Raw genomic sequence first — 14,960 nt, 5'->3', positions numbered from 1 at the left:
CTTTCCGGGTCGGGGATGAGTCAGTGGAGGAGTTTAAGTATCTTGGGGTCTTGTGAGTGAGGGTCGGAGGGAGTGGGAGATCGACAGGTGGATCAGTGCAGAGTCTGCAGTCATGAGGACTCTGTACAGGTGGTGGAAAAGGAGCTGAGCCAAAAGGCGAAGTTGATCTCACCTATGGTTGCCCTCACCTATGGTCTCGAGCTGCCGAAATGAGTTTCCCCTGCATCATCCTTTTAAAATATAGGGTGAGAAGCTCGGTCATCCGGGAGGGACTTAGGTCCTAGCCGCTAGTCCTCCGCATTGAGAGGAGCCAGCTGAGGTGGCAAGGTTATCTGGTTCGGATGCCTCCCTGGAGACGTGTTCAAGGAATGTCCCACCAGTGGGAGGCCCCGGGGACCTACCAGGACACGTATGGAGAGACTATGTCTCTCGGATGGCCTAGGAATGCCTTAAGATCGTGCCGGAGGTTCTGGTTGAAGTGGCTGGGGAGAGGGAAGCTTGGGTTTCCCTGCTAAATATGCTGCCCCCACCACCCAACCCCCGAATTAGCAGTAGAGGGAGGATGGATGGATGGATGGATGGATGGATGGATGGATGGATGGATGGATGGATGGACGGACGGACGGATGGATGGATGGACGGACGGACGGACGGACGGACGGATGGATGGATGGACGGCCGGACGGACTGACGGATGGATATATCTGACCAAAGTGAATGGGATAGATGATCAATGAAAGGGGTCCAAGAACAGTGCCTTGGGGAAAGGTGAGAAAGATGGGATGGAAAAGATTTTTACTGAATAAACTGAGTGCAGCCAGAGAAGTATTAAATGAATGAATTGAGGGATATGTTGGGGATGCCAAGGGAAGATAGGTAATGAATGATATTTTAACCATTTCAAATGTTACCCATTGTGGCTTTATAAAATTCCAGGCCTTCTGCATTGTTTCAATGTTCAAGGAAAACAAAAATCCCCAGACACCACTGTTGGACACGAAATTTTAGATGGATCAGTCAGTCACAACAGGATGCAGAAAAAACCTCAACAATGCGGAAATTGCAGTGCCATTGTGTCATTTTGATTCAATGCAGTCAATGTCTTGACGGATGAATAGCGCTACAGCAAAGCTTTGATTTTACCAAGTCAAATTGCATGATCTATTAAAACCTGTGTGAAATTATAACGCAGGATAGAAAAGTATTATACAGTTCTAGCTATTTGTAAACAAGCAGGAAATTATGAATGTTTTAGGTCAAGGTTAGTCTGGAGACCTTTATGAATAAATGATGGTAGCTTTTAAAAGTGCAAGAGAGGCTACATGTGAAAGAGACAGACTGTCATTTTCTCTTTGACCTATCACTATATAAAGGTCCACGAGAAGAAAATAACATAATATACTCTGGTATAGTTTAGTATGGTAGGCTATGCATTAATATCATTGAGGGAATGTATCGTTTTAACTATTGAGTGGTAGTGTGCTGCCTCAATCCAGAACGGATCGAGAATCGAGAACAGAAGGAAGCGCACGTCAATTTTTCTTTTTTTTTTTTTTTTTTGGGGGGGGGGTGTTTAAGTGACTTTTATAAGGTCATAGAATTAAAATCCTCCTGTAGTGTTGAACAAACAGTCGCTGAGTCGTCTCTCGTTGACAAGTGGATAGATCTGACGTTTATTGCACAAATGATAATGCTGGAGCTGGACGGATCCATCGAGCCACGTTGTAAAAGTGACACTCACGCCGCATGCTTGGCTGGAGTTCAAGCACCAACGCTTCGTCTCGTGTCAGTGACGGGGAGCTCTGCCTGTGCATAACATGGATTTCCTTTTTTATATTAAACAAAAAGGTAGTATAGATCAACTTACAATAAAGTGTAACTTTATGAACATTGTTTTGTTTGTAACAGATAAAATTCATTCATTCATTTTCCATGCCGCTTTTCCTCACGAGGGTCGCGGAGGTGCTGGAGCCTATCCCAGTAAAAGCAAAAATCAAATTGCCTGGATTGAATTAAAAAAAAGTCGCATCTAAACTAAAAATACAGTAAAGGTACATTTTTTGACCATTTGATACTGAAAAATAAAATTGAATAATACATTTTTAGACACAGTAAACAGACTGGTCTTTCCTCGTCTCAAAACAAATGTTATTTTGAAACAGTGTTCTGCCAAAATATCCTACACAGCGAAATGTCTTACCAATGCCCAGTGTGCTTGCATACGCATGACTACATCAGTTAAAAGCAGCGAGTACTGTACGTATTATGTTCATTTTTATTAAGTCTCTTGTTGCTTTTCCATTGCCTCAAAATACTTTTGGCATGTTTTCTTGTGGTCGCTTTAAAGCAGAGTGTTCATCAGTTGACCACATTAGTAGTGGTATACTTGAACCACCCTTATTTGATATTATTACGTTTTAGTATTTTCTCAAGGCATTTTAGTACGTTCTTCCTGAGCTAAAAGTGCACAGTAGTACTTAGGGTGTCGAATTCGCCATTGGTAGATTTTTTGGCTGTACAACGACGTTAACAAGGAACATTTGTAACAGACAAAAATTCTTAAGAACAAGAAGTTTCTTGTCTTTGCCAGTGACTGTAGCTGGAGGGGAGCGAGCCATCATTAAAATGAAAATAATAAAAAACTACCTACGCTCCACCATATCACAGGGCAGGCTTAACAACCTACCTATGCTCTCTATTGAGCGTGAGTTTGCTCAAAAACTGGATTTCACTGATGTTATAAATGACTTTGCTGTAAAAAAAAAAAAATTCAGGCGCATCACTGTTTGAGGGCTTGATAACCCCATAGATGTGGAGGGGGCAGGCACAGGATGATTAGTTATACTGTCTTGTTGCTTAGCAGGCGGGCATAGCACTCTCAGTTGTATAGTTTTGTAGCCTACATGGGACAATAGATGGAAATTGTTTGTTTATATTATGTCACATCACATTATGGTCCGTTAAATTTAACTGCCCATCTCAAATTAAATAATTTAAAAATTTAGACTGTCATTGCTTGCAAAGCGTTAAAAGTACTGCGTATGTTGTCGTGACAAGCCGGTGGCAGGGGTGGGCTGGGGGGGGCCCTATAATGGGCCCCTGCCAGTCTGTTGACTGCCCTGGCTAGCACTGTTGTAAAATCTCGGCGAGAAAATGATATCGTCAGCTAGCCAAGCGTGAAGCTTGGTTTATATTTTATTGAACAAATGATATAGGACATTTTTAACTGAAGCCACTCTTGGCCAGTCATAGAGCGGTTGTGACAACCGTGGCTGAGTTGCGTCACATAAAATGAACCGGGGCTCATTTTCTTTAAAAGCCGGACAAATGGCGTCTGGCTAATGGGTTGTCCCGGACACCAGACACATCACTGAAAAGTCTGACTCTGTCAACTTGTAGACTCTTTCACTGCCATGTCTTTGTTTATAAGGCCATTCTTTGCCTGCATCCGTCTTACTTGGGGAATTATCCCACTCAAACAAGCACTGGGAGTCAAAACATTCGGTCTCAGGACTTGTTTTACTGAGTGGACCAAGGGTCTGCACTGCATTTGGTAGCAGGGCATTCAGCTATGCTGCCCCTTCTGCACGGAAAGTAGAGGTTAGATCGGGCCTAAAAAAAAATCCAGCCTGACCCGGCCCGCGGGTATTAAAGCCCGACCCGGCCCGATCAATTAACTTGATTTGCAGGCCTGAGCCCAAAAAACCCCAAAATGTTTTGTTTTATTTGTAGGTGCGAGCCCGAAACCCCCCCCAAAAAATGTTGTTTTATTTGTAGGCCCGAGCCTGAAACCCCCCCAAATTTTATGATTTATTTGTGAGCACTCAGGCGAAGATGGAAATGCGGGGATGCAATGCGTGGTTGCGTTTTGTGTCATCACATTTGTGACGATGCCTGTGCATAATGATAACAAATTAAAGCCTGTCTTTTGTAACAAATTCTCCTAGTTAAACAAGACTGTAAAATGCATATTCAATAAACATTTATATGTTTTATATTTGTGTGTCTGTTCTATCAGGCGGATCGTTGATTCAACATTTATTTTACCGTAATTTCCCGAATATAAGGCGCACTCGTGTATAACGCGCACCCCAAATTTACTTGTAAAATCTAGGGGAAATTATTGTACCTGTTTATCACACGCACCCTAAGAATACAAGAAAACAGAGCTCGTGTAAAGATACAGAAATGTAATTTTACTGACTGGTGAAACACAGCACAAGCATAGCACATTGGTAGTTGAAAACATTACCATAAACTGACAATATTTACGGTAATAATATGATTTGACAACTTCTCCAACTTACCGGAGTCTAGGAGAAAACAAAGCAGATGTGACTTTCCTTTTAAAGGCTGCTGTATAACTGGCTCGTTTCATCATGATGAATAAATTTTTCGTCCATGGACTGATCGGTAAAATGAAAGTGAGAACGTAAGTCGAAAATCCATGAGAGCTCATCGCTGTCAACATGTCAGTAACAATAGGAACTATTGTTATCTGGGTTTGAGTTTCCCGAGGCACAGATATAGTTGACGGACACAGGAAGTCTGTGTGCTTACGTTTGTTAGGGTCCGAGTTGCGGAGCTGCAATAAACGTTGACTCAAATGAGTTCAAGAAACTAAATTCTGTGCTTTATGAAGAGTGAAAAAAGCAGAATTTAACACAGACGAAATCATTCAGCTGATTAGAGTGAAGTATTACCGAAACAAAATGGTGACGTCACGTACCGTAATGGTCGGCAACGGGTCGCCACATACGTTTCTTCATCACAACATGGCTGTGTCAATAAAAAAAAATCAGTTTATATATATATGCAATATATATATATATATATATATATATTTATTAGGGGTGTCAAACGATTAAAATTTTTAAACGCGTTATTTACAGCTTAAAAATTAATGAATCGTAATTAATCGCAATTAATCGCAATTCAAACCATCTCTAAAATATGCCATATTTTTCTGTAAATTATTGTTGGAATGGAAAGATAAGACACACGACGGATATATACATACAACATACTGTACATAAGTACTGTATTTGTTTATTGTAACAATAAATCCACAAATGCCATTATTAACATTCTTTCTGTTAAAGTGATCCACGGATAGAAAGACTTGTAGTTCTTAAAAGATAATTGTTATAGTTACAAGTTATAGTAATTTTATATTAAAACCCCTCTTCATGTTTTTGTTTTAATAAAATTTGTAAAATTTTCAATCAAAAGTAGAGTTAATATAATAATAAGAAGAATAAAAATAACAATAATAGAAATAGAGTGACCAAAGTCTAAGTTTTACGTGTATTTTGAATAGCTATTTTGATATGGAATGCCAGTTCATTTTGCACTGTTGTTTAACTGTGTGTCAGAATAGGGCCTCATTACTATAGACTGAAGTGCTTTTCTTTTTGTGAACATTATTTTTTTCTTTGGAAAGATAGGAAGATTATTTTTGTTGTGCTTTCACTAAACAATACTTATGTTTGTTGTGAAGGAGAAGCTTATGCCAATAAACGGCGCGGTCCACAGAACGCCTGTGTCCACTCGCCTTTACTGTATAACATACTATATCTGTACATATCTTACCCAAAATACAACAAGAGACACATAACTGCAACTAAAAGAAGGAAAACTTACCGAAATATGTGTGGAGCACAAATAGCAATTTGCATTGCATTGTAAATACAGCATAAACGTCTCACAACTACTAATTCTCCCACGTTTAGAAGAAATAACATGATTATGGAACGGCGCTGCCCCCAAGCGGCCGGTGGCATTCTCTTTACTCTTAATGTCCATAAACGGCCTCATTGTAATCTACTTGAGGCAATGTGCGAGCGGGTCATTTAGTGCATACGTTAATTGCGTCAAATATTTTAACGTGATTAATTTAAAAAATTAATTAACGCCCGTTAACGCGATAATTTTGACAGACATATAGACAGACATATATATTTCTGTCTCCATCCATGTACCCGTTTATAATGCGCACCATGATTTTACAAGTTGATTTTGGGGGGGGGAAAGTGCGTCATATTCGGGAAATTACGGTAATCCCCTCGAGTTGGCAGGAAAAAAACCGAAAAAAGTTCTTAATGTTTAAATCGTTTACTTATTTTTATGATCATTATAAATGCATTTACACAACAAAATAACGCTGGAAAAGTTTGTTAAATATATTTTTCATATGAGAGCAAAACGCCACATTCGTTCACATTCAGTGAAGCCGACACATGTTTTTGTATAGCATCTTCAACAATCAATTTGAAGCCTTTCCATACCTTACTCCTACTGGTGCATGTTTGCCTTTTCAACTCCCCCGTCTTTAGTTTGTTTTTCACTTCTTAATGCTCCATATCGAAGAGGAAATACCAGGGTGTGGACTCGCAGAGGGCGCCAGGGTGGGAGGGGTAGATTAAAAAGAGGGCGGGGCAAGTATTATAACAAGTATTCCTTAGTTTAATATTCATACATCTACATATAAATACATTTTTTTTAAATTAGCGAGAGACAAGTCTGGCCCGTAAATAATTGACATTTTGGGCCCGACCCAGCCCGAAATTCGGGTCGTGTCGGGTTCCGGCTTAAGATCTTACCTCTAACTGAAAGAGCTGCAAAAAAACCCTAAAATTACAGTAAGCCTGTCTTTGCCAAGACCAGTGTTGTTTTCGTTAACGACGACGGACGACAACAACAAAAACATTTCGTCAACAATTTTTTCATGACGATGATGTAACAATGATGAGCTGAACACGCGTCCTGGATGACTTTAACGTGATGAAAAGATTGACAATTTATGTCTGACGAGCCGAGAACAAGATGAAAATGCGTCATCATACCTGTCATATGTTCAAAATGCGCGACATTTGATTGTTGTGCACGTTGTTTTTTTTGTGGTAAAAATACTACAAATCTGAAGAGGCACCTCAGAGTTTGACACGCTGATACTTATGCGAAGGTAAATTGTTCCAATTAAGGACTCTCTTGTCAAAGAGATTTTTAATCTCAACAAGACTCTTTCCAGGTTAAACATAGGTTAAAAAAAAAAGAAAAAAAAAAAGTACATATTAAATTATATTATCAAAAAATATTCATACAAATTGAAAAATCTAATCAATTATAATGAGAATAAATAAAGCAAATAATAAATAATGAAAACCATGAAAACACATTGTGTCTGGAGCAGCCATGAATAATGAACAGAATACCAACAGTACAAGCGAGTGCCTTAAAAGAACTACATAAATAAAACTAACTTGATTTGACACATTATGTAAATAAAGAATGCGAGTTCTGCACAAATGACAATACACCACTTGATAAGGCATCTGTTGTTCTTTTGAGAACAGGATATTTTTGCCGCGTAATTGCAACGGTAACGCAATGTGCCCACACTGGAGAGCATTCCAGCTGCTGACTCCTTGAAACAAATTGACACACTGACAAACAGACGAGCACGCACGATGAGTTTAAAGCTCATTCTCAACAGCTGGAGACATCTTGTCAACTCACTCAATGTATTTATCCTCTTTGTGATTATAATGTTTGTCATCTTTGAGGCTTTTGAAGGTAACAGTCTACATTATTTACTTCAACTAGACTAGTTTTTGTGTTCCACTTCACAGTGCTCCTTTACAATATCTTGTCTTTTAAACCATCATTTATTTTTGTTTTGACTGTAGTGTTCAGCGGTGTATGGACTTATCATTCAAAAAGAGGCTCCCAGTAGACGTGTTACACCAAAGGCTATGATTTTTCACTCGCGCTCATAAATGGTTATCTCTATAATCATATTCATTGTAACAGATTTGGACGTTGATCCTTCTACAGTGTATCACTACAGTGAGTACACCGTTCGCATTTCTGCAGATATTTAAGTATATCTTTTCATGGGACAACACTGACAAAATGACACTTTGACACAATGAAAAGTAGTCTGTGTGCAGCTTATATAATAGAGTTAATTTATTTTCCCCTCAAAATAAGAGGAAGAAGAGGCTTCCTCCTTGGGGACAGCCAAGCACACCAATTTGATGTAGAGTGCGCCGTACGGTCTGAGCACTAACAGGCTGACCCCCCCGCCTCTTCAATCTCTGCAGCAATCCTGACAGCACTACTGTTACGAGTCACATGACATTTTGGAGGTAAAATGACAAGCAGTACTCAATTTGCACATTTAGGGATGTACGTAGTTTCTATGGGGTGTACTCACTCTCCTTGCCAGGGGTTTAGATATTAATGGCTATATTTTGAGTTATTTTGAGTGGAAAATAAATTAACTCAATTATATAAGCTGACACAGACTACTTTTCATTGTGTCAAAGCGTCATTTTGTCAGTGTTGTCCCATGAAAAGATATACTTAAATATCTGCAGAAATGCGATGGGCAGAGGTTGCGCTAGACTTTTTCGTTGTCTGTCATTTTGACTGACAGTGTCATAAAAATCCGGTCATAATCTATTTTTACCTGTCACTTACATTTTTAAAATGATAATAATGACATATTCAATAGTATTTAGTTTTCATTCATTTTTAATTAATATTCTGTCCGAACAAGCTTAACAAGAGGCAAACAGACAGCGGAGTGCACCAATCAGCGACGGGCAGACGTGCCGTTAGCAAAGCGACGAGGGCAGGACGAGGGACTCGCGCGCGGAAGTAAACATACGAGGAGAGCGGAGTTTATTCAACATGGCTAGCGCGAGACAGACTGTTGTCAATGACTCGTGTCGATGTGCTTTAGCTCACTTAAAACTGAATTTACCGCGGATTGGAACATATTCTCGGCTCTCCACCTCTCTTCGCCATCCGTGTTGTTGTAAAGACGACTTTCGGCGCGCAAGAGTGACGTTGCTCGTGAAGAACACGCCACGCAAATAAACAAATCTGATTTGTCGATTGATTTTGTACTTACTCGAGAGGCCGTTAATGGGCTGGGTCCCACACTTTTCTCTCAGTGTTTGAAAAATACATGGAGAACAGTCTGGCCGTGCCAGGCAAACACTCAGTTGCCTTGACATTTTTCCGAGTAAGGCCAACGACGTAATGCATCAAGAGAGACAATAGCTAATTAATATGCTCACTCGCCACCCTGTGGTCTGGGGTGTGAATTGCAACCTGTCAAAATGACAGATGGACTTCAATTTTTTCCGTCACCGTTTTAAAAAACCGGTCAACGACGGAAAATATTCGGTTAACGTGACCCCTGGTGATGGGTGTACTCACTTTTGTGATACACTGTACCTGTTGGTTTGAGACAGCTCCTTGGAATGATTCTAAATGAGCAAATTACAGAACAATGTAATATTGACGTGATTTCAAAGCAGATACCATGTGAGCATATATTACTGTGTCGGCCTATTAGCATTCCTCGCACGCGCTGTTTGTAGCCTTGGACGTCAATATGAGGTTCGGCTAACAAATGGCACTGATTCAAGTGTTTATAGCTGCAAAGCTTGGATATTGACTGCTCGTCATATACAGCAGGGAATTGTGTACTGACTGGGCTTCTGTGCTTGAACAACCATAAATAAAGATATGGGCAAACATTGAGCATGTTTACATGCAGCCAATAACCCTTTTATAATCAAGTTTTTGGCAGTCACATGGTTCTGAATATGCTTACATTTAGTTGTTGTTGTTGTTGTTTTTAACCCAAATGCTTCCCCTGAGATAACCCTAGGGCATAGACTTCATAAGGATATTGATGGGTCAGAGTCAATCTTCACCGCGCCACGCCTTGAAATAGGGGGCCATCCCACAATCCGCTTCAGTTATTCGCAGTCTGGCACAGTGACACATGCAGCAATACAACGCCAGATTCAGGTCGAAAAAGTACAAAAGCTGTACAGCATACAAACAGGAAGGATTGTCTCAGGAGTGATTTGTTTGAGAATCTTTAGGTAATTATTATATTTTTCGTTTTTTCACAAAAATTTTCAACGTAAAAAACACTTTGCCGTATGACTGAATAGCATCATTGTTAACATGGTTATGAATATGCTTGCATTTAGTTGTTGTTGTTTTTGTTTTTTAACCCAAATGCTGCCCCTGGGATAACCCTAGGGCATAAACTTCATAATGATATTGATGGGTCAGATTCAATCATCACTGCGCCACGCCTTCAAATAGGAGGCCATCCCACAATCCGCTTCAGTTATTCGGAGTCGGTCGCAGCGAAACATGCAGCGATCCAACAACAGATTTAGGTTGAAAAAGTACAAAAGTTGTACCGCATACAAACAGGAAGGATTGTCTCAGGAGTGGGTTGTTCGAGGATTCAAGGTACTTATTTTTCATTTTTTCACAAAAATTTTCAACGTAAAAAGCATTTTGTTGTATGGCTGAATAGCATCATTCTTCGACATATTTACGTAAAATAAATGCTAACTGCACGTTTTTTTGCTTTTAACCAAGAATCAAGACTATTTTACGTCCATAGCTAGAAAAGAATTCAGGTATTTAAGCATTTATTCACAAGAATTTTCACCGGAAAAGCTCTGTTTACATATGGCGGCCGCCATATTGACTAACAAACTAGCATCGTACTTCGACATATTTACGTAAAATAAATGCTAACCGCACGTTTTTTTGCTTTTAACCAAGAATCGAGACTGTTTAACATCCATATCTTTAAGGAATTCTGGGATTTAAGCATTTATTCACAAGAATTTTCACTAGAAAAGTTCTGTTTACATAAGGCGGCCGCCACATTGACTAACAGACTAGCATTGTACTTCGACATATTTACATAAAATAAATGCTAACTGAACTGTTTTTTTTTTGCTTTCAACCAAGAATCAAGAGTGTTTTGCGTCCATATTTATAAAGAATTCAGGGATTCAAGCATTTATTTGCAAGAATTTCCAACGAAAAAAAGCTTTTGTCTGTGATTCCACTCGGTCGGCTTTGACGGCCACGCCAAAAATGCCTGCCCCCTATTAATCGGCCCTGCGCCTCATGTCATTATCAAGTCTATGCCTAGGGTGACATCCTCAAACATCCTCTTTTACTTGGACGTGTCCACTTTTTACATCCTGTCCGGGGCGTCAGTGGGGTTTTATAAATTCATGAGCAGATTTTCATATTTTTTCACGAGACCAGTTAGCATGTGTTTGAAATTGACTGACTCTTTGCATAGAATACTACGATACTGTGCTGCCTGTGACATGTTACCAGAGAGTCTGCCAAGTGGTGGGTTCAGTTGTGCTCAGTAACAATGAAAACCGATTTCAGATATAATGCCAGCATTGTCACCATTTAAAAATGAAATAAAAACACCTGATCTGAAAACCATCTACATGTGCGTTATGTGCGCCGTCACATCAGTACAATCTTATGTGATTCCTCTGAGCAACGGGTCGTTTTAGTAGATGGTAGGTTAGTGTTCTCATTTTTGTGGTACTGTAAATCCACAATTTTGAATAAAATTCTGGCCAAGGTTGGTGAATTGTAGTACACCTGACTACCTCCATACTCAAAGCTATGCATTTTTGCTGTCCCGATATTTAGAAAAATGAATTAAAAGTCCTACATATGTATTTTAATCTGGTTACAGTTCTTATTTTCTTGTGGTACTGTAAATCCACAATTTTGAATACATGCTAGACAAGGATGGTGAATGAATATCAGTAGTGGGGCTCTGACTACTCACATACTCAAAACTATGCATTTTTATTGTACCAAAATTTTGAAAATTTAAATCAAAAGTCCTACATGCATACTTTGATCAGGTTATAATTCTCATTTTTGTGGTAATGTAAATCAACAGTCCAGATTAAATTCTGGCCTAGGTTGGAGAATATTAGTAGTGGACCTCTCTGACTACTCGCATACTCAGAACTATACATTTTTACAGTACCAATATTTACAAATTTTGATTTAAATGTGTACATTGATTGGGTTACAGTTCTCTAATGTTTACTCATGTTATAGTTTATTGTATCAATTACCTGTTTGCACTAAAATCACTGCATGCTTTAAAATCACTACAGTGTTGTAATTATTATCTATTATAATATATAGGATAATTAAGGGTTTATTGTTTACTATATGATTACTGCCCAAAACAAATTCTGTTTGTTTTTTTGTTTTTTTCATTAGGCACAGGTACAAGTCCTTGTTTTGTTGACTGGATGGCTTCCAACACCGCCCATGAAGCGGGCCAGTGTTTCAATGACTCCCGGGCCACTACCCCGCCCCAGTCCACCCCTGAGAGGCACACTTGAAATATATTTAAGTGATAAGGCATCTTTGATATGGAGGACCAGGAGTGCAAAAAAATAAATAAATAAATACACAGCTAAATACATTAATAAATGTGTCGTTAAAATGTTTCAATTTCAATATTGATTTATTTAATTCAATATTTATTCATTTCTATTTTTCATTTATTTCAGTTTTTTTTTAATTTATCTAAGCATTCATTTATTAACTCCAATATACTGTTTATTTATTTATTTCAACATGTATATATTTATTTCGATTTTTATTTATTTATTTCACTTTTTATTCATTTCATCAATAACTATTGAAATAAATAGATAAAAATGAATAAATAAATTATATATATAAATCATATATATACATATACGTATATATATAAATAAATAAAAAATCGTTGTCTCGCCCACCCGGGCGGTCCCGATCACTACTGGCACCACTGTTGCCTTCACTCCCCACATTTTCTCCAATTCTTCCTTCAACCCTTGATATTTATCCAGCTTTTAATGTTCCTTTTTCCTGATGTTGCTATCGCTCGGGATTGCTACATCTATCACTGCTGTCTTCTGATGTTTATCCACCACCACTATGTCAGACTGGTTGGCCATCACCAGTTTGTCTGTCTGGATCTGGAAGTCCCACAGGATCTTGGCTCGGTTGTTCTCGACCACCTTTGGAGGTGTCGCCCACCTTGACTTCGGGGTCTCCAGTCTCTACTCGGCACAGATGTTCCTGTACACTATGCCTGCTACCTGGTTATGTCGTTCCATGTATGCCTTGCCTGCCAGCATCTTACAACCTGCTGTGATGTGCTGGGCTGTTTCAGGGGCCTCTTTGCACAGCCTGCACCTGGGGTCCTGTCTGGTGCGATAGACCCCAGCCACTATTGATCTTGTGTTTAGGGCCTGTTCTTGTGCTGCCAATTATATATTATATGTACATATATATATATATAAGAATAAATAAAATGGAAATAAATGTTGAAATAATTTAATAAAAATTAAAATAGAAATAAATGTTGAAATAATTTAATAAAAATTTAAATAAATGAATAAAAAGTTAATACATGAATTCAAATTGAAATATATGAATAAAAATTAAAATAAATATAAATTGAAATGAATAAATATGAATTGAAATAAATGTTGAAATAAATAAATAATGATGAAATAATGAAATTGAAGCATTTTAATGACAAATTTAATAATGTATTTAATTAGTATTTATTTAATTTTTTTTCTCCTGGTTTTACATACTTTGAGCGAACTTTGAGTAAAATTTGAGTATCTCAAGGCCGGGCCGAGTGTCCTTTTTTTGTATCTCAAGGCCGGGCCGAGTGTCCTTTTTTTGGGGGGAAATAAAAATATAGCTACCCTAGTTAACCCACTTCTAACCCGAATAGCTGGTCATTAGAGGTGTAATGGTGCGCAAAAGTCACAGTTCGGTTCATATCTCAGTATGCGGGTCACGGTTCGGTACAACAGGGCAAGTAAAAAGGCTTTTTTATCACAGCATTTTAAAGTTTGTTCTATTGGCTAAAACTAAAATGAGTTCATTTATTCATGAAATGGCCATGATATTTCAACGGTCAATAAAAAACATGTTTTTTGGAAATAAAACTGTTCTCAATGGAGAAGTAGAGATTTTCCCATTTTAAAAAACGATTTGCGCGTGCAAATTTGTTTTTTGATTCCATGTTCATCATCAGCCAATCATGAGACCAGTTTCCAGTCTTCATCCGGGTTTCCACAGCTCTGTAAACCATGGCCTGATTTAATATTTATGCGATGGCGAAGACCCTACAATGGTAAGGACTGGGACAGCTTGATTTACAAGAAGACATCATCACATTCTCTGATTTACAATGCTGTACACTAGCATGTGCAAATAGATCATTCCAAATGTCTAAGAAAAAACTGACTAATGTTGGCTGAATGTAAGCATGGCCAATATTCGGTGGCTGTGAATTTGAATTTTGATACTCAGGAGTTTTAAGCATGCAGTTTTGAAAGAGCAGCATTGCTCCTTTAAGTCATGGGCAGACGTAGGAAAAGTACGCTAAATTTTGGATGAGCCATACTAGACTCCAAAGCGCAGGGTTCAATGTGGGGGGAATTAGCGTTTTATAGTCTGAAAATTACGGTAATTTGTATTCGAGTATCAACACTTCTCCATACTTAACTGTGATTCAAACAACAGAAAGAAGGAATCGTCATTGTCCCTCTTTTTCTTTTTTTATAGGCTGGCACAAGAAACATGGATAAAGCTAAAGCATTGAACCTTTGACCTGAAGTAGCCTCGGTGATACAACAGTTTCCTGGATGGGCAGTGTCACCGTTAAAGTCTCGTCTGTGTTAAACCAGCACATGTCAAGCCTCCAAACTCCAGCATTCATTTATTCAGAGCTCCACCGGCATCCTCAAATGTCCCCGTCTCTCTGCGTCAAGCTCAAAAGACACTTGGGGCGTCCTGTGATGTGGAGCAGAATGCTGATGTCGGCTTGCTTGATGTCATCCGAGTAGTTTAGCATGCTGGCTAGCTTTTTAGTATCTTTAGTGATAGCTGCAAACCTTTGTTGACTGCTATTTCCTGTCAGTGTGATTCCATCCTTCAATCTAATGTTTTTGACATCTGCGTTACACATGGTTAATGATATTACATACTAAACACCCAGATTACCAGGCAGTCTCAAGAACCTCGTCATTGTTTGTTGATATAACTGCATTCATTGT

The 14,960-nt window shown here is 38.7% G+C and overlaps 1 long non-coding RNA gene across 1 annotated transcript in view; it reads left to right on the top strand.

Annotated features, from left to right (window-relative positions):
* Window positions 1-14,723, top strand: part of LOC130927297 (uncharacterized) — a 29,328-nt gene extending 14,605 nt beyond the window's left edge. The window contains exons 3-4 of the long non-coding RNA XR_009066388.1: window positions 13,937-14,035; window positions 14,470-14,723. This is a non-coding gene — a long non-coding RNA (uncharacterized LOC130927297). The remainder of the gene's footprint in view (window positions 1-13,936; window positions 14,036-14,469) is intronic.
* Window positions 14,724-14,960: the final 237 nt, after the last annotated feature.

This window comes from Corythoichthys intestinalis, chromosome 12 (genome assembly GCF_030265065.1).
Source record: "Corythoichthys intestinalis isolate RoL2023-P3 chromosome 12, ASM3026506v1, whole genome shotgun sequence".
In the NCBI taxonomy this organism is placed as follows: domain Eukaryota; kingdom Metazoa; phylum Chordata; class Actinopteri; order Syngnathiformes; family Syngnathidae; genus Corythoichthys; species Corythoichthys intestinalis.
This window is presented reverse-complemented; position numbering and strand designations above follow the sequence as displayed.